Source organism: Bombina bombina, chromosome 2 (assembly GCF_027579735.1).
Source record: "Bombina bombina isolate aBomBom1 chromosome 2, aBomBom1.pri, whole genome shotgun sequence".
Classification (NCBI taxonomy): domain Eukaryota; kingdom Metazoa; phylum Chordata; class Amphibia; order Anura; family Bombinatoridae; genus Bombina; species Bombina bombina.
The window spans coordinates 311,145,454-311,166,493 of NC_069500.1; positions in this window are offsets into that span (position 1 = coordinate 311,145,454).

The window sequence follows — 21,040 nt, forward strand, 5'->3', positions numbered from 1 at the left end:
GCAGAGCAGAGTGAGTGCAGTCTATTTCAGCTCAGCTGACGTCACCACACCACGCGTCACTAGCTTCTCCTCCTCCTCTCCCGACCCGACCAGGCAGGCTGCTGACAGTGTGCACACACCTCCTAATCACACGTGCGATAGAGAGAGCCCCTATCCTGCACAGTGATCTATGCACTCACTGTGCAGGCGTAGCTCCTCCCAGTCCAGCATTGCCTATAGAGGCTTAATCGCACAGTTGACTTCAGCCTGTGCTCTGCCTCCTCCCACTCTGCCTGAGCCAGCCTCTGATACGCTGTTGCGTACACGTGACGGCCCCAAAAGGCTCCTCCCCCTCAATGGCGCAAAAATCTCATTGAGGAGATAGCCGTTGAGCGGATAGGAGCCTTGTTTCAGAGCTCTGTGTGCAGTTCAACTTGCCTCTCTTCTTGCTTAAAAAAACCCCAAATAAGACTGTTCTACTGCTAGCCCTTGCAGTTACAGGTCCTGGTTACTGCTGCCTGACTGAGTCTGTGACTCTCTGAGTTAGATTAGATAGGGTAGGGAGGTCTGAGGAAGATCTGACTTGTTCTGGCTTAAAATTATTTTGCTGCAGGCCTGCAGCTTATTAGTTTAGTTTACACTTGACTACAGTGAGTTAAAGGGCCACTAAACCCTAAATTTTTCTTTCATGATTCAGATAGAGAATACAATTTTAAACAACATTCCAATTTACTTCTATTATCTAATTTGCTGCAATCTTTAGATATCCTTTGTTAAAGAAATAGCAATGCACAATGGTAAGCCAATCACATGAGGCATCTATTTGCAGCCACCAATCAGAAGCTACTGAGCATATCTAGATATGCTTTTCAGGAAAGAATATCAAGAGAATGAAGCAAATTAGATAGTAGAAGTAAATTAGAAAGTTGTTTAAAATGGTATTCTCTATCTGAATCATGAAAGAAAAAAAATTCTTGTAATGTCCCTTTAAGTTGACAAGTTGAGAGAGAGTGAGTCAGTCAGACAGAAAGAGAACAGAGTAGACAGTGTCAGTGAGAAAAAAAAAACTTATACAGATTAGAGTACTTAGGTAGGGAGTTCTTTAGTGGAGTAATTTGGGAATAATAAAATAATATTTTTTAGCAGATTAATTAATTAGCAGATTGCAATTAGAAGTTTTGCAAAAAAGGTAAAAGTTTTTTTTTAAAAAAGCAGTTAACTGATGTGCTGCTACTGATACTAGTTGTTGACCATTGACGGCTGTCACGGTTGCTTACCATTAATAAATTTAAGTATTTTAGCAGATTAATTAATTAGCAGATTGCAATTAGAAGTTTTGCAAAAAAGGTAAAAGTTTTTTTAAAAAAAGCAGTTAACTGATGTGCTGCTACTGATACTAGTTGTTGACCATTGACGGCTGTCACGGTTGCTTACCATTAATAAATTTAAGTATTTTAGCAGATTAATTAATTATCAGATTGCAATTAGAAGTTTTGCAAAAAAAGGTAAAAGTTTATTTTTTTTTTTAAAAAGCAGTTAACTGCTGTGCTGCTGCTGATACTAAAATTAGGCAGTAAACCTGCATATTTACCATTTTATGTTTTATCTCTAGTGAGCTATATTATTATAATTATTACAAGATATTACCTATTAGTTCTAGTTGAATATTTTCTAACAGCTGCAGAGCCACCTACCTACAAGTTATATATTAGATAACAACCGCAAAACTATTTAACTATTACTTCTAATTGTATATTTTATAACAGCTGCAGAGCTACCTACCTACAAGTTATATATTAGACAACAACCGCAAAACTATTTACCTATTAGTTCTTCTAGTTGTATATTTTCTAACAGCTGCAGAGCTAATACATACAAGTTATATATTAGATAACAACCGCAAAACTATTTAACTATTACTTCTAGTTGTATATTTTCTAACAGCTGCAGAGCTACCTACCTGCAAGTTATATGTTAGATAACAACCACAAAACTATTTAACTATTACTTCTAGTTGTATATTTTATAACAGCTGCAGAGCTACCTACCTACAAGTTATATATTAGATAACAACCGCAAAACTATTTAACTATTACTTCTAGTTGTATATTTTATAACAGCTGCAGAGCTACCTACCTACAAGTTATATATTAGATAACAACCGCACAACTACTTACCTATTAGTTCTTCTAGTTGTATATTTTCTAACAGCTGCAGAGCTACTTACATACAAGTTATATATTAGATAACAACAGCAAAACTATTTAACTATTACTTCTAGTTGTATATATTATAACAGCTGCAGAGCTACCTACCTACAAGTTATATATTAGATAACAACCGCAAAACTATTTAACTATTACTTCTAGTTGTATATTTTATAACAGCTGCAGAGCTACCTACCTACAAGTTATATATTAGATAACAACCGCAAAACTATATAACTATTACTTCTAGTTGTATATTTTATAACAGCTGCAGAGCTACCTACCTACAAGTTATATATTAGATAACAACCGCACAACTACTTACCTATTAGTTCTTCTAGTTGTATATTTTCTAACAGCTGCAGAGCTACTTACATACAAGTTATATATTAGATAACAACCGCAAAACTATTTAACTATTACTTCTAGTTGTATATTTTATAACAGCTGCAGAGCTACCTACCTACAAGTTATATATTAGATAACAACCGCACAACTACTTACCTATTAGTTCTTCTAGTTGTATATTTTCTAACAGCTGCAGAGCTACTTACATACAAGTTATATATTAGATAACAACCGCAAAACTATTTAACTATTACTTCTAGTTGTATATTTTATAACAGCTGCAGAGCTACCTACCTACAAGTTATATATTAGATAACAACCGCAAAACTATCTAACTATTATTCTAGTTGTATATTTTATAACAGCTGCAGAGCTACCTACCTACAAGTTATATATTAGATAACAAGCACAAAACTATTTAACTATTACTTCTAGTTGTATATTTTATAACAGCTGCAGAGCTACCTACCTACAAGTTATATATTAGATAGCAACCGCACAACTACTTACCTATTAGTTCTTCTAGTTGTATATTTTCTAACAGCTGCAGAGCTACTTATATACAAGTTATATATTAGATAACAACCGCACAACTACTTACCTATTAGTTCTTCTAGTTGTATATTTTCTAACAGCTGCAGAGCTACTTACATACAAGTTATATATTAGATAACAACCACAAAACTATTTTTTTTTAAGAAATTGCTTTTATTATCATATGTAACATATAACATATTGTGCTTGCATATTTTGCACATCATAACAGAAAGATAAATTATACAATGCAAACAAAAAACTATTATCAGATATAAAAGGACAACAAATAGATATAAACTAAGAATAGTTGACTTGTACATTCAAAACTTCAACATCTCTCCTAAATCAGTAACTCTCCTGATATGGTCTGTGTTGGTATACTATTAGCTTGTCTTTGGCTATTTAGCTTGTACACCAGGATTGATATGGGGCCTGACAGTTGTTATGGTGTTGGCTTGCTCTCTGTGTTTTGCTTCTGTGTACATTATCCAAGGTTCCCATATTTCTATGAATGTGTCTTTAGTTGCCATTAAATCCGCTACTGAACTAGACATTTTGTATAAATACTCTATTTTTTGTTGAATCATGTAGAACCCTGGTGGTTCATTTTTCCAGTATCTAGCAAGGCATAATCTCGTGGCTGTACATAATTGAGCAATTAATTTATTTTGTTTTGGTAGGAATCCTCTCTTTGGGAGGCGTAGCAGAGCATGTTCCGGTAATAATGTTACTTCTCTGTCATATATGTCTTGCAATAATTTGTTTGTTTCTTGCCATAAGTGTTGTATTTTTTCACAGTGCCGCCACATATGCATATATGTGCCAATCTCTCTGCATCCTCTGAAACATAAATTACTATTTTGGTTTCCTATCTTATGTAGTCTAGTGGGGTATAAATACCATCTATAGGCTGATTTTAGGTAATTTTCCTGTAATGCGGAGTTAATCGTGAACTTTGTACCCTGTCTGAGTGTCTGAATCCAGTCTGTATATATTAGATAACAACTGCAAAACTATTTAACTATTATTCTAGTTGTATATTTTATAACAGCTGCAGAGCTACCTAACTACAAGTTATATATTAGATAACAACCGCAAAACTATTTAACTATTACTTCTAGTTGTATATTTTCTAACAGCTGCAGAGCTACCTAGTGTATGCAAATTCCACAGCAACTCCTACTCACAGGAATTAAGAAGTCCTTAGTGTAAGGTAAAAAACATTTTCTTTATTGGTGGTGAATACAGGATAAAACCATAAGGGAGCAAACAGCTCACATCAGCAGGAAAGAGTATCCGGTAGTGCAGGAAACAGCAGACATGTTTCGTGTGGGATCTCCACACTTGTTCACTGCTATGTCAGCAAAGGAGTTTGCAATTTCTAGGGGGTCATTTGTTACCTTTCCTGTCGGTGTATGTATCTGAACCACAAAACTATTTAACTATTACTTCTAGTTGTATATTTTCTAACAGCTTCAGAGCTACCTACCTACAAGTTATATGTTAGATAACAACCGCAAAACTATTTACCTATTAGTTCTTCTAGTTGTATATTTTCTAACAGCTTCAGAGCTACCTACCTACAAGTTATATATTAGATAACAACCGCAAAACTATTTAACTATTACTTCTAGTTGTATATTTTATAACAGCTGCAGAGCTACCTACCTACAAGTTATATATTAGATAACAACCGCAAAACTATTTAACTATTACTTCTAGTTGTATATTTTATAACAGCTGCAGAGCTACTTACCTACAAGTTATGTATTAGATAACAACCGCAAAACTATTTAACTATTACTTCTAGTTGTATATTTTATAACAGCTGCAGAGCTACCTACCTACAAGTTATATATTAGATAACAACCACAAAACTATTTAACTATTATTTCTAGTTGTATATTTTATAACAGCTGCAGAGCTACTTACCTACAAGTTATGTATTAGATAACAACCGCAAAACTATTTAACTATTACTTCTAGTTGTATATTTTATAACAGCTGCAGCGCTACTTACCTACAAGTTATATATTAGATAACAACCGCAAAACTATTTAACTATTACTTCTAGTTGTATATTTTATAACAGCTGCAGAGCTACTTACCTACAAGTTATGTATTAGATAACAACCGCAAAACTATTTAACTATTACTTCTAGTTGTATATTTTATAACAGCTGCAGAGCTACCTACCTACAAGTTATGTATTAGATAACAACCGCAAAACTATTTAACTATTACTTCTAGTTGTATATTTTCTAACAGATGCAGAGCTACCTACCTACAAGTTATATGTTAGATAACAACCGCAAAACTATTTAACTATTACTTCTAGTTGTATATTTTATAACAGCTGCAGAGCTACTTACCTACAAGTTATATATTAGATAACAACCGCAAAACTACTTAAAGGGACATTCAAGTCAAAATTTAAATGCACATAGATGAATTACATTGTTGAATACAAACAAATTTGCAATATACATGTATTGGCAAAAATGCGTCTGGTAAAAGTTATCACTGTTTTATTGTGAGCATTTTTCTCTGCACGTGCTTGTGAAGCTAAGCTAGATATTCTCAGTGAACCAGCATTTTAAATACTGCAACTGCTCAGAACTTCAGTGGGTCTTGTATCATGTGAGCCATTAACAAATTGAGTCATTACCAGCTGATAAAAGCAACTTAGGCTCTCTGAGCAAGTGCTGTGTTTAAAATGCTCATGCACGGAGCATACTTAAATACTCATTTTAAACAGCTATAGCTTTTATTAGAAGCATTTTTTTCTAATACATGTATATTACATAAATGCTTCTATTCAAAACTGAAATGCATCCATGTGCATTTTAATTTGGGCTGGAATGTCCCTTTAACTATTACTTCTAGTTGTATATTTTCTAACAGCTGCAGAGCTACTTACATACAAGTTATGTATTAGATAACAACCGCACAACTACTTACCTATTAGTTCTAGTTGTATATTTTCTAACAGCTGCAGAGCTACTTACATACAAGTTATGTATTAGATAACAACCGCACAACTACTTACCTATTAGTTCTAGTTGTATATTTTATACCAGCTGCAAAGCTACTTACCTACAAGTTATATATTTTATAAAAGCAAAGAACTGTTCTTTGTGTGTAAACTAACAGTTAAGATGGCACTTAGTAAAATGAGTGTGTCTGAGCTAAAGCAATTACATTTTTCAACGTTGCTCATTGAAAGAAAAATTGAAATTAAAATGCTCAGACCAACACCTATGCTTAACCTTACCCAGGTGACAAAATGTAAAACTAGATATTACAAAAGAGAATTCAAACCCGAGGTATATGATAAATATCCATGGATTTGTGGCTGTGAATTATCTAACAGGCTCTTTTGTTTTTATTGTCTCCTGTTTGCAAAACAAAGTGGGGATTCAAGCTGGGTGAGTTATGGTGTCGCCGATTTATCACATTTAAGTCAAAAAACAAATAAACATAATTGCTCCCAATATTAAAAAACATAATGAGCAAGTAACGAAAAATCATTATGTACTTTCCAAAATAATTAATTGTATTTTATATTGTGGCGCATTTAAGCTTGCACTTCGAGGACATGATGAACGCGATGATTCAATAAATCCAGGCATTTTCAGAGGTCTTATAAACTTCTCAGCAGAGCTTGATGCATCTCTAAAAGAACATCTCTCTAATGCCACTGTTTTTAAAGGAACGTCAAAAGAAATTCAAAACGATTTATTAGACTGTATGCTTACTGTTTGCCAGAACCAAATAAAGAAGGAAATCTCAAAAGCAAGTTTTGTAGCAGTGCTAGCAGATGAAACTACTGATGTTTCATCTGCCTTCCAATTGGTTGTTGTTTTTAGATACATTATAGGTAACGGACAACCGGTTGAGAGATTCTGGGAATTCACTAATCCAGCTGGACATGATGCAGAATCTATAGCTATGTGTATTCAAGCTACTTTGGAAAAAGTTGTAGACAACCCAGAGAAACTGATATCCCAGAGTTACGACGGTGCAAGCGTGATGAGTGGTCAACATGCAGGTGTTCAGGCTATAATTAAACGTTCCTACAAGAATGCACATTTTGTGCATTGCTACACACATCAGCTCAATTTAATTGTCAGCCAAGCAACCAGTCAGAATCAACAAGTTCAAGTATTTTTTTCAAACCTAAGTGACATTACTAACTTTTTTAGTAACTCGCCACAAAGGATAGCTATTCTAGATGAAACTGTTAGAAGAAGCATACCTCATGGTTCAGCCACCAGGTGGAATTTCAAGAGTCGAACCATCAATACAGTTTTTGAAAACAGGGAACAGTTAATTGAATGCATGGAAAAAATAGAGTCAACATCTAAAAAAGAAATAGCTATAAATCAAGAAGGGGCTATTCGGCGTATGTTACAAGACTCTGTATTTGTGTTTTGGCTTACAGTTTTTCACAATATTATGCCACATGTAGATGTGTTATACAACCAACTTCAGAAAACACTAACAGATGTGGCACTTATTCGAAAACATGTTAACACTTTCCAGCAGACAATGGAAAATGAAAGGAATAGAATGGACACAGTGACCATGACGATATCAGAAACAGAGGAAACATCTAGGAAAAGGAAGAGAGAAAATATTCACATTACTCAGACTGTGGCAGCTAAAGAGATATGCGATGTTATCACGAATCAAGTAAAATATAGATTTTCTTTTATAACTCACTACTCGGCTGTTTCTCTCCTCCAAGCGGAACAATTTGCGGATTACAAGAAACATTTTCCAAATCAGCTTCTTGACCAAACATCAGCTGTTTATCACATATTACAGAAAGATCGCCTTAATACTGAACTAGGAGTAATTTACAGAAGACCAGATTTCAGAAATATGAATGGTGCCATTAGTCTTCTACAGTTTGTAATAGAAAATAACTTGGACAGTACTTTCTCAGAGACCTACAAAGAAAGACTGACCGCTCTAGCCATGCTCACAATTGAAAAACAATTGATAAATGACATTCCTAAATTCAACGAAAATGTTATTGATTTATTTGCCTAAAAAAAAACATGCGGATTGACTTAATTTACAAAACTTGTACTTGAGTTATCAACATTGTTTTAATGTTTACCTTTGAAGTAAATTATTAAGCACTAGTGTAATAGAAATAATCTTTTTTTGTAGAAAGTAAAATGTTTCTGTATTTATCTTAATGTTGCCACGGCCTTTGGCTGCATTGCCTAATATCGAACACTGGGGGCTGGGGCAACAATAATTGAAATGTGGTTTTATTTCTCTATAAAGTGGAAAGTTCTTTAAATCCAGGAATATATATATATTTTCAGAAATGTACATTCAATATACTTATTATTTCTCAGCTTTAATTAATCAATTGCTTAATATATATGTTATTATATAATTTAACTGAGCATGTATATTTTAAGTCTACTGAAGAGTATGGATTCTTGTATCTTAATTTAAATATTAGACCTGGTCATAATATTAAATATTATAAATATATATATATATATATTTAAATTATTGCCAGCTTAAGGTAGTAATGTTTTTGCTATAAAGTAATAATTGGGCCCCTTTATAAATTATGTGGTGACCCAATCAGTGCACGGTAATCTAAAAAAATTTAAGTTTGTACAATTGAAGAATAGCCAGTAGATTATAGCCAGCACAAACTTATTTCCAGCTAATTACTCCACATACTGTGTCATAATAAGGAGAGGCACACCCAAACAGCGATCAAATTCAATTTTCTTTTATGTAGCAGAAATTAGATACATTTGACAATCGATTTCTTATAAAGTAATAAGAACAAAGACTCATATAATGGGGTAACCTAAAGCCTTATTTCATATATTAATCAAGCATTAAACTTTAAATAAGAATGCAATCCTATATGGCATGTATAGGGTATAGCTATAACCAAAATATTAATCCACATGAGCGGACTGTAAAGACATAGTTGTTAAAATGTCCCAATATGAAAGTGCAGTCAAGCGACCATTCAAAGTTTAGTCCTTTAAATATGCAATCAAGAGCTCATTTTCAGAGATCCACAGTCCCATAAGGAAAGACAGCCAGTTAGGGAGTCATCAGTATAACAGTTTATCTCACCAATTCTTTATGCGTCTCCTCCGGTTCCTAGCCTCCGGCTACTTTACCACATTTGGTTTGTTTCACACCTCCGGATCCTTGTGCTGCAGTCGGCTGTAAACGCCGTCAACCTTATAGTTGGGTACTGCACACTGATCCCCTGCAGTCAGCTTTCCACGCCGTCCTCCAAATATCTTGAATACTGCTGGCGTTTCAAATTTAATGTAACCGGTTGGGGCTCTTTTTAAACGGTTATTGTATCCCATGTACTTTGCAACAGAGTTACAGAGTTCCAAACATCAAGGTACTACACCTCACATTGAACTTGCAGTGGGCGTAGCATTTGCATCACGCAACGTACGTTTCACCTGTTAGTGATCTCAGGCTTTCTCAAGCGTCATAGTTACTAGATATGTGCGATTCGTTTCGGATCGATTCGGAAATTCGGAAAATTCGGAAAATTCGACGATTCGGATCGAACCGAATTTCCGAATTAAAATACTGCCGAATTCCTCACTGGTTGAGGATAAGCTAGGGCCAAAAACAAATTTTGCTTAATTTTCTCCACCATGAACTGCATCAACTATAGCTATTGAACATTCTTTAATATATATTAGGGTAAGTTAGGTGATTTAACATTTTAAATAGAACAATATTTTTGTTTATTTTCAGTGACCGGAGTTCCCACTCCTTATGCTATTTGCCTATAATTGGGTAATACTACTGAATATAGATGCATCTGACAATCTGTGTTTACCTAATTCACCGTTGGTCAATATTCAATTCATTGTGAATAAAAGGCAGTACATCTGCCTTAGGTAACTATGACGCTTGAGAAAGCCTGAGATCACTAACAGGTGAAACGTACGTTGCGTGATGCAAATGCTACGCCCACTGCAAGTTCAATGTGAGATGTAGCACCTTGATGTTTGGAACTCTGTAACTCTGTTGCAAAGTACATGGTATACAATAACCGTTGAAAAAAGAGCCCCAATCGGTTACATTAAATTTGAAACGCCAGCAGTATTCAAGATATTTGGAGGACGGTGTGGAAAGCCGACTGCAGTTGAGTCAGTGTGCAGTACCCAACTATAAGGTTGACGGCGTTTACAGCCGACTGCAGCACAAGGATCCGGAGGCGTGAAACAAACCAAATACGGTAAAGTAGCCGGAGGCTAGGAACCGGAGGAGACGCATAAAGAATTGGTGAGATAAACTGTTAAACTGATGACTCCCTAACTGGCTGTCTTTCCTTACGGGACTGTGGATCTCTGAAAATGAGCTCTTGATTGCATATTTAAAGGACTGTACTTTGAATGGTCGCTTGACTGCACTTTCATATTGGGACATTTTAACAACTATGTCTTTACAGTCCGCTCATGAGGATTAATATTTTGGTTATAGCTATACCCTATACATGCCATATAGGATTGCATTCTTATTTAAAGTTTAATGCATGATTAATATATGAAATAAGGCTTTAGGTTACCCCATTATATGAGTCTTTGTTCTTATTACTTTATAAGAAATCGATTGTCAAATGTATCTAATTTCTGCTACATAAAAGAAAATTGAATTTGATCGCTGTTTGGGTGTGCCTCTCCTTATTATGACACAGTATGTGGAGTAATTAGCTGGAAATAAGTTTGTGCTGACTATAATCTACTGGCTATTCTTCAATTGTACAATTTTTTATATATATATATATATATATATATATATATATATATATATATATATATATATATACTTCCTACTGATAATATCTTAAGAGATGAACTTAATAGTCATTTTGCAAACAGGATCTTGTTTTTATTGTCTCCTGTTTGAAAAACAAAGTGGTGATTGAAGTTGGGTGAGTTATGGTGTCGCCGTTTTATCACATTTAACTCCAATTATATAAATAATAACTACCAATCCCATTTATACTCCCCATTAGAGTTTAATTTGCTATGAAGGATTGATATTCGCCAACAACTTGTCAGTGCATATTGTTTGAATGTTAAAAAACACAATGATTAAGTAACCACAAATCGTTATGTTCTTTCCAAAATAATGAATTGTATTCTATTTTCCGGCGCATTTGAGCTTTCACTTCGAGGACATGATGAACGCGATGATTCATTAAATATTGGGAGACTTAAAAGGATTGTAATTTAATACTTAGTATGATACTAATAATCAGCTATACTATTAACTATTTGAATTCAATTGATTAATCATTTCATATTCTGATATTACATTGCATTTAATTAGAATTCTGTAGTGATTAATTTATTGTAACAATATTTATATTTCCTTATTATCCCACTTTAATATAAATATATTCCATATTTGAAGTCATTCCTTAATAAAGTATAGGATTATATAAAACTATATGAAAATTAGGTACAAGTCATTTCATATGAAATTTTGTCTTCTATATGCTTGCATCTGAGCTAGAAAACCTTTCCAGACGTATATGTGGATTCAGTACTTCAAAAGTATTGTTAGTCCCATCATTTGTATATCATACAAGTGATAATTACTTACTTTCCTGAAGATTCTGAGCATATCTGAACTAAAGTACAGAATTGTTTCTCTGTCACCCCAGAGAGGTAACATGGTTATCTTGTTTGTAGAGATCTAATATCATTAAGCGATGAAGTAAAGAATCTTTTGAAGCTTAAACTTTAACAAATGTTCCCTTTGTATATTTTTTTAGATATCCTGCCTGTGAGCTGTATTGAAGCATAGTATTTATATATAATTGATGTTACATTTCATAAAAATATATTTCATATCTGAGTACATTACTTTAATATAGTTTGAGTGCATGAAATCATATACAGCTGTATGCAAAAGTTTAGGCACCCCTGACAATTTCCATGATTTTCAGTTATAAATAATTGGCTGTTTGGATCAGTAATTTCATTTTGATCTATCAAATAAATGAAGGACACAGTAAAAATTCAGTAGTGAAATGAGGTTTATTGGATTAACAGAAAATGTGCAATATGCATCAAAACAAAATTAGACAGGTGCATACATTTGGGCACCCTTGTTATTTTGTTGATTTGAATACCTGTAACTACCTAGCACTGATTAATTGGAAGACAAAATTGGTTTGGTGAGTCTATTAAGCCTTAAACTTCATAGACAGGTGTATCCAATCATGAGAAAAGGTTTTAAGGTGGCCAATTGCAACTAAGTTGTTCTCTATGACTCTCCTCTGAAGAGTGGCAACATGGGGGCCTCAAAACAACTCTCAAATGACCCAAAAATAAAGATTGTTCAACATCATGGTTTAGAGAAAGGCTACAAAAAGCTATTGCATAGATTTAAGATGTAAGTGTCCACTGTGAGAAACATAGTGAGCATGGTGAGGATATGGAAGACCACAGGCACAGTTCTTGTTAAGACCAGAAGTGGCAGGCCAAGTAAAATATCGGAGAGGCAAAGGCAAAGGATGGTGAGAATGGTCATAAACAGCCTACAGACCACCTCCAAAGACCTACAACATCATCTTGCTGCAGATGGTGTCACTGTGCAGCGTTAAACAATTCAGCGCACTTTACACAAGGAGAAGCTGTATGGGAGAATGATGTGGAACAAGCCTTTTATACACACATATCACAAACAGAGTTGCTTGAGGTATGCAAACGCACATTTGGACAAGCCAGCTTCCTTTTTGAAGAAGGTGCTGTGGAGTTGGACTCATGAAACAAAGATTGAGTTATTTGGTCATAACAAGGGGTGTTATGTATGGTGGCAAAAGAACACAGCATTCAAAGACAAACACTTGCTACCCACACAGTAAAATTTGGTGGATGTTCCATCATGCAGTGTGGGGCTGTGTGGCCAGTGCCGGTACTGGGAATCTTGTTGATGGTCTCATGGATTCCACTCAATATCAGCAGATACTTGAGAATAATGTTGAGGAATCAGTCACAAACTTTAGTTGAAGTTACCCCAGGGGCTGGATATTTCAACAAGACGATGAACAAAAACACTGCTGGTTCAAATGGGTGGGGCCATTTGAGGGGCGTGACTTTCTCAAAGGGGTGCGGCTTTTAAAAGGGGCGTGGTTTTTAAAAAAGGGATGTGGGTTTTTCAAAGGGGCATGGCTTTCTCATAGGGGCGGAGTCTTGTGCACCACCATCCTAAAAATTCCCCAGCCGTCATTGTCTGTTAAGTATGTGCATGTAACCTCGGAAAGGATTATCTGATTTCAACGTACCAGATTCGATGAGATATTGCATGCCGTGTTGTAATGAAGATGCTTTTGAGTAGTTTGATTACTTGAAAAGATGTGTAATGTGGAGAAAAAGCGCTAACTAGCTTAACCTATTATTAATGGCAATATGGATATTGGAGTCGATATAAACCTCCTTTAATAAAAGAATCAAATGTACACGAAAAATATATTTATACATATAAAATAACTAATTTCACATTGATCTATAATAAATTTAATAAAATATATGGAACATCTACAAGGTTGGCCAACCTAAATGTATAGAAAATCCTAAAACATCTTTTACTAATTAAAATGACTGCCAGTATTGTGTTTGTTAGAATTCGGCTTTAATCAGACTTCAATCTGAAGTAATGGTAGATTTCTCTGTGTGGTTATTTAATGCCAATCTGGTATTTTCTAAAAAGATTCCTTAATGTCTGTAAATATTTTTGTCTGTAGATATTCTCTGTTATTAGTCTCTCTTCTTACCCAGCCGTAATAATCCTTTTTAATCCTTGTTATTATGACCCGGGTGGGAGAGGTAAACAGGATGTCAAAGTTGTAATACATAATACTCAAGTTCAAGATCACCAACTTTATGCCATGTTGAAACCACATAGACTGGTCCTGGAGCCTGCGCTAGTATCTCACAGAAAACCGCTGTCAGCGTCTACCTCCTTTTCAAGTGCGCTCCTCAGGCTCTACGGGTACTGCGTGGGGCCAAAAAGTGGTGATAGCGAAATATAAGTAGTGTTGAAGCTAGGCGTTTCGGCTGTCAAAGGCAGCCTTTGTCAGGCTAGTCACTGCTACCTGTTTCTCAATATTTATACCATTGCTGGCATTAATAGAAGGTGAGTCTTTAATGGTTATCAATTCCTGAAATAAAAACATTAATATGGATCTCAGCTAACATTTATGCATGCAATATTGTCTATTTCACCTTATCACTTAAGACCTATATTACATTACAATGAACACATTGAATTAAAATAGAATTAAAGTAGAAATAATATGCTAAAATAAAAACTGAGTTATTAAATGAGTGATTACAAGGAACAATTGAAATAAATACTACAAATAGTGTATATAAGGGCAGTTATTGTAATTATTTACAAATAGATGCAGAGACAGTTTTAAATGGTGCACATTAATACTTCTATCTCCAAATAGTGTGCACTTCGTGGTTACTATTACCCTTTAATTACTTTTCGGTTAAATACGTTTTATAAAATTAAATAAAATTTAAGGAATTGATGATACATTTTCTGAATGTTGAGACAACTTTGCAATCTATACTGAATATCTATTTTTTATATAATGTTTTTTTAAATAGTATCAATATTTGGCTTTTTTGTCTCAACTTTCTTTCAAGAAATTATTTAGACTAAAGCTAACCCCTTTGGATGCAAAGTCTGCAGTTGAAAAGTCTGTATTTCTGCTTCCAATAGACTATTGGCTTGATTCCCCCTTCTTTTATCTTTTGTAATTTTTGCTATTGCGGTGAAATGGAAATATTTCATATTACTATTTTTGCACTTTCTAAAGTGTCTTGGCACTGGTAGTTCTAAATTCCTCTCTTCCTCTGAATGTTCTAGTGATAGGATGTGCGTTCTTATGCATTCTCTAATGGTTCTTTCTGTTTCACCTGTGTACTGAATTCTGCATTTTTTGCATTCTATCAGATATTTGACATTCTTGTTCGTGCATCTGATGGTATTTTTAATCTTATATTCTCAACATTGAGAAAATGTTTTATCAATCCTTTTAATTTAATTTATTTTATAAAATATATTTAACCGAAAAGTAATAAAAGGGATAATAGTAACCATGAAATGCACACTATTTGGAGATAGAAGTATTAATGTGCACCATTTAAAACTGTCTCTGCATTTACTTGTAAATAATTACAATCTATAACTGCCTTATATACACTATGGGGTAGAGCGGACATGATATGATCTTGTGAACTGCTGGTGCAATGCCGCCCCCTGCAGATTCGCAGCCAATCGGCCGCTAGCAGGGGGTGTCAATCAACCCGATCGTATTCGATTGGGTTAATTTCTGTCCGCAGCCTTTGAGCACGCGGACAAGTTATGGAGCCTGAAGGCTCGCCGGAAACAAGGGGCATCAAGCTCCGTAAGGATCTTGATAAATCGGCCCCTATATGTAGTATTAATTTCAATTGTTCCTTGTAATCACTCATTTAATAACTCAGTTTTTATTTTATCATTTTAATTCTACTTTAATTCTATTTTAATTCAATTTGTATGATTTATTGGTATATTATCCATTGTAATGTAATATAGGTCTTAAGTTATAAGGTGAAACAGACAATATTGCATGCATAAATGTTTAAATAAATATTAGCTGAGATCCATATTGATCCATATTTTAATGTTTAAATAAATATTAGCTGAGATCCATATTGATCCATATTTTAATGTTTAAATAAATATTAGCTGAGATCCATATTGATCCATATTTTAATGTTTAAATAAATATTAGCTGAGATCCATATTGATCCATATTAATGCCAGCAATGGTATAAATATTGAGAAACCGGTAGTAGTGACTAGCTTGACAAAGGCTGCTTTTGACATCCCAAACGTGTAGCTTGAACACTGCTCAGATTTCACAATCACCACTTTTTGGTCCCATGCAGTATCCGTAGAGCCAGAGGAGTGCACTTGAAAACGTACCCGCGAGAAGGAGGTAGATACCGACAGTGGTCTTCGGTGAGATACTAGCACAGACTCCAGGGCCAGTCTACGTGGTTTCAAAACAGCATAAAGTAGGTGATCTTGAACTTGAGTATTTTTTATTACAACTTTAATACCCTGTTTACCTCTCCCACCCAGGGTCATAACAAGGTTTAACAAGGATTATTACGGCTGGGTAAGAGGAGAGACTAATAACAGAGAATATCTACAGACAAAAATATTTACAGACATTAAGGAATCTTTTTAGACAATACCAGATTGGCAATAAACTGTAAGTTCTCATGGGAAGAGGGCCCTCAATTCCTCCTGTAGGTGTTTGTAAATTTTGTCTTGTCTCTTACAAGTTTTATATCATTGTTTTATTGAAAATAATTGTATCCATGGACAGCGCTACAGGAAATGTTGGCGCTTCATAAATAAAAGTATAATAATAATAATAAATAGCCGCACAGAGATCTCTACCATTACTTCAGATTGAAGTCAGATTGAAGCCGGATTCTAACAAACACAATGCTGGCAGTCATTTCAATTAGTAAAAGACGTCTTAGGATTTTATATATATTTAGGTTGGCCAACCTTGTAGGTGTTCCATTTATTTTATTTTATTACATTTTATTGTAGAGTTATTTTATATATATATATATATATATATATATATATATATATATATATATATATATATATATATATGTGTACATTTTGATTATTTTATTAAAGGAGGTTTATATAGACTCCAATATCCATATGGCCATTAATAATTTTCTTTTTCTCCACATTACCCATCCTTTCGAACCTTAGAAGTTGTATTCAGGTAAGCAACTAGGAGAGTTAGCATTCCTATAGAGAAAAAACTGTGTTGCAGCTCAAGAACAAACAACTTTCACATGCATCCATTTGTAGTTTGATTACTTGCCATATTAAATTGCTTTGAGTCATTAAGTTCACTTTAGTTAGGATCAGACTGCACATTATAGGGACCTGTAGTTTTATGAGTCGTCAAAAGACTCTGCCTAGATGCATCCATGGAGTATCTGAAAGACAATCTTTCAAAAATGGATAATAGGTATATCTCAATTTTTAAGCAGTACTCATCTATATGTTGAAGTAGATCTTGACCCTTTATGGCTGTTGTTAATAACACCGATTTAGAGATCCTCGATGAGTAATAATCAAAGAAGGATTTTATTGTTGGAACAGAAATATAGTATTTTACTAGATTACTTAGATTATGTAGATTTTGCACCGATAATTAAGAATTACTCTATAGCTTGTGGATATGCAACCTCTCAGGATCGCTGCTAGGACATGCCTATGAAAGGCACATTTAAAAAATAAATTAATTAAAAAACACATATTTTGGAGGAAGGGGGTCTCTATTAGCCTGTAACAGCTCATCAAAAAGGCCTAGACCTCCAAGACCCCAGAAGACCCTTTTTTAAAAACATGCTCCTATATACCATTTAATAGCCAGATGATCACTGCGGTAATAGTGATCACCTGGTATGAACAACTGTGCATTTACCTGAATAGAGACCCATGGGAGCCCCTAGTGCAGATCAGTTATATGCATTTACCCAAAGAGCCTTTTTATATGTAGATAACCTCGACTTCTTTATACAATAGAGTTTAGGAAAAAACACACTATTTTTAAAACCCTATTTATTACAATTTTAATAAAAATAGACATCAGTTTTGTTGCAGAGTTCGCACGTGTCATGATATAGATAAATAAAATAATGGTAAAGTTTGAATCTGCTAGGTCTGTTGAAAAAACAATATGTAATTTGTGTGGGTTTCTTACAAAAAAACCTACAGTGGAGTTTAAAGGAATAGAAAGGTCAAAATTAAATGAGTAACAATGCATTTAAATTTAAAAATGCTTCTAGTAAAAGTTATTACTGTTTTTCTGTGGCATACGCACATATCCTGTGAGGGTCCCATGCATCAGTATTCAAACACCACACCTTGTCAGAGGACCAGCACTAGCTTGTATGGCACAAATTGAGTCTTCGGAAATAATAAATAGATATGTGCAATTCTGTTCAGTTCGGAAATTCGGAAAATTCAGAAAATTCAGCGATTTGGATCGAACCGAATTTCCGAATTTAAATACTGCCGAATTTTGCGAATAAATCCAAATTACTTCGGATTTATTCGGTAAATTCGGATGGCCATGGATTACACTAGTATTGTACAGTATATTTGGTTACATCACTCTGCTATGGGTTACACCTAATATACAGTACATAATACTAGTCTAATCCCACCTAACACTTACCGAAATTCCGAATTTCTGAATTTCCGAACCGAATCAAACCGAATCCAGCCGAATTTCTTTGAATCCGAATGGATCCGAAATGAATCTGAAACAAATCGATTAAAAATTTTCCGAATTCAAATCGATCCGAACCGAACTTCGAAAAATTCCGAATCGATCCGAACCGAACCGAATTTTTTCGCCATGCACATGTCTAATAATAAACACCACTGCCAGCACTCTGACCAAGCATGGTGTTTGAATACTGATAAACGGGCCCTCACAGGATATGTGCGTGTTCTGCATAAAAACAGTAATAACTCTTACTAGAAGCATTTTTGCCAATTGAAGCATATTGCAAAAATGCTTCTATTTTAAATTGAAATGGACCTACGCACATTTCAGTTTTGAAATTTATATCCCTTTAAATGTGATGAGCACCTAAAGTTCCAAAGCAGCTCAGCACAGGTGGGTGGAAATGGCTCATCTGTTAAAGGGTTAAAGGATGCCAGTTACTTTTACTCAATATATGTGAGAAGTATCCAAGTTGACGATTTTTAAATGATAATAGAATTGAAATGAACTAAACTAGTGAAAAAATTAAGAATGAAAAAAACCCCAATGGGAATGATTTTACATCAAAGGAGTAGAAAGAAAGAATGATCAAAATTAAGAAATAACGATATAACAATTGCAACATCTGATAATTGAGGGGCAGTAGTGATAATTTAAACCAATGATTATAGTGAAGAAGTGTACACAAACATACATACATACACTTACATACAAATTCTGTATATGCATACACATATACAAATATACACTCAAACACACACACACATACTGTGACAGAGTGTATGGAAAGGTAGTGAATCGTGTGTATTTAGGACCCATAGTCTTGCACCATTTCTATCCTGAAAGTGGGATAGCATATAGCCCCAGGGAAATCTATTGATTATTTATTTGCACAATGTTTCTATGTGTGCATTTGGGTTCCCTGAGGTGGAGTATTCGGAAGGGCAGGGTAGGCTGATTCTCTATCCCACTAACAGATTGTGAGAACCCAGTACAGGTTTTCCACTAAACTTAGTCAAAGTAATTAAGGTTATTAGGCTCACCTGATGCTGGCTTGTTTCTTTCAAAAGACTGAGGAAATCCTCAGTCAGTAAAAAAAACTGAGAAACTGGTAACATTTTTAAAAGCACTGTTGCTATTGTTATTTTGTTCAGAATTAGACAAGCTGCACCAAAGTAATCAGTTACAATTTGTTTAGTAATTGCTCAGAGGAATATGTACTTTTGTTTATGTTTTGTTTGTTTGTTAAGAGAAACAGTTCTATTTTACTGCAAGAAATAGACAGGCCACAAGCCTATAAAATTTTAAAAGTGTGTTCCTGTCCCAGAGGGGTGTGCAGTTTCAGAAAGATCCCATGGCAGGCACACATAAACAAGCTTGGTCTGTTACAGTTGGTGGAGAATGCAGGCATTGCACTGAAGTGCCCTGGGAAAGTTGACTATAAAGTAAGGCATAAAGCCCAACAATTTTTACAGACTGAGCGTGTGTAATAGCCTTAAATAACTTAACCCGTGATTCAAACTCACTTTAATTCCCACTATTGAACTTATCACAAGGCTAGTGATGTGTCCATAGTAATTGTCCCAAGATTCAAATATTGTAGTTAAAGAAAAAAGGCTTACCACATTAACCATGGTCCTGTTGGAGTCTTTAGGGAAAGTCCTTTTCCAAATAGTTACCTCTGTTCATAAATAGTGATGTCGCGAACCTAAACATTTGCAAAAATGCAATTAGCTTACACTAGATGACTGATGTTTCTCAGTCAAAAAAGTTTTTATTTTAAATATTTACAATACTGTTATAACAAATATGATTGGTGGCACTAGTTGGCAAGTGGGCCTGGCACACACACTGGCAGGCAGGCAGGCAACTGCAATTCAATTGCACTAACAGACTGACGATTCACAGTCAAAAAAGTTTTTATTTAAAATATTTACACTACTGTTATAACAAATATGATTCATGGCACTAGTTGGAAAGTGAGCCTGGCACACACACTGGCAGACAGGCAACTGCAATTAAATAACAATAGCAGACTGATGTAAAAGTTTTTTTTTAAAAAAGTTACACTAACGTTACAACAGATAGGAGTGATGGCACTCAGGATAGAAGTAGGCACAGTATGTGCTGGCAGCCTGACACACAGGCTGGCACTAGTGGCAGGCTGGCCTGGCAACTAAAATTAAATAACACTAGAAGACTGATGTAAAAGTTTTTTTTTACAAAATTTAAACTAATGTTACACCAAATAGGAGTGGTGGACTGGCACTGAGGATGGAAGTAGGCACAGTATATGCTGGAAGCCTGACACACAGGCTGGCACTAATGGCAGCCAGGCTGGCCTGGCAACTAAAATTAAATAACACTAGAAGAGGACTGATGTAAAAAAATATTTTTTTAAAAATGTACACTAATGTTACACCAGATATAAGTGGTGGAAAAAAAGAGCTATTAATCACACTATATGATGTGGGCCTGACACACAGGCCTGATGGAAAATGAAATTAGATTACACTAGCAAAATTATTTAAAAGTTTTTTTTTTTAAATTTACAATAATGTTAAGCAGATATGAGTGGTGGCTGGCACAGCAA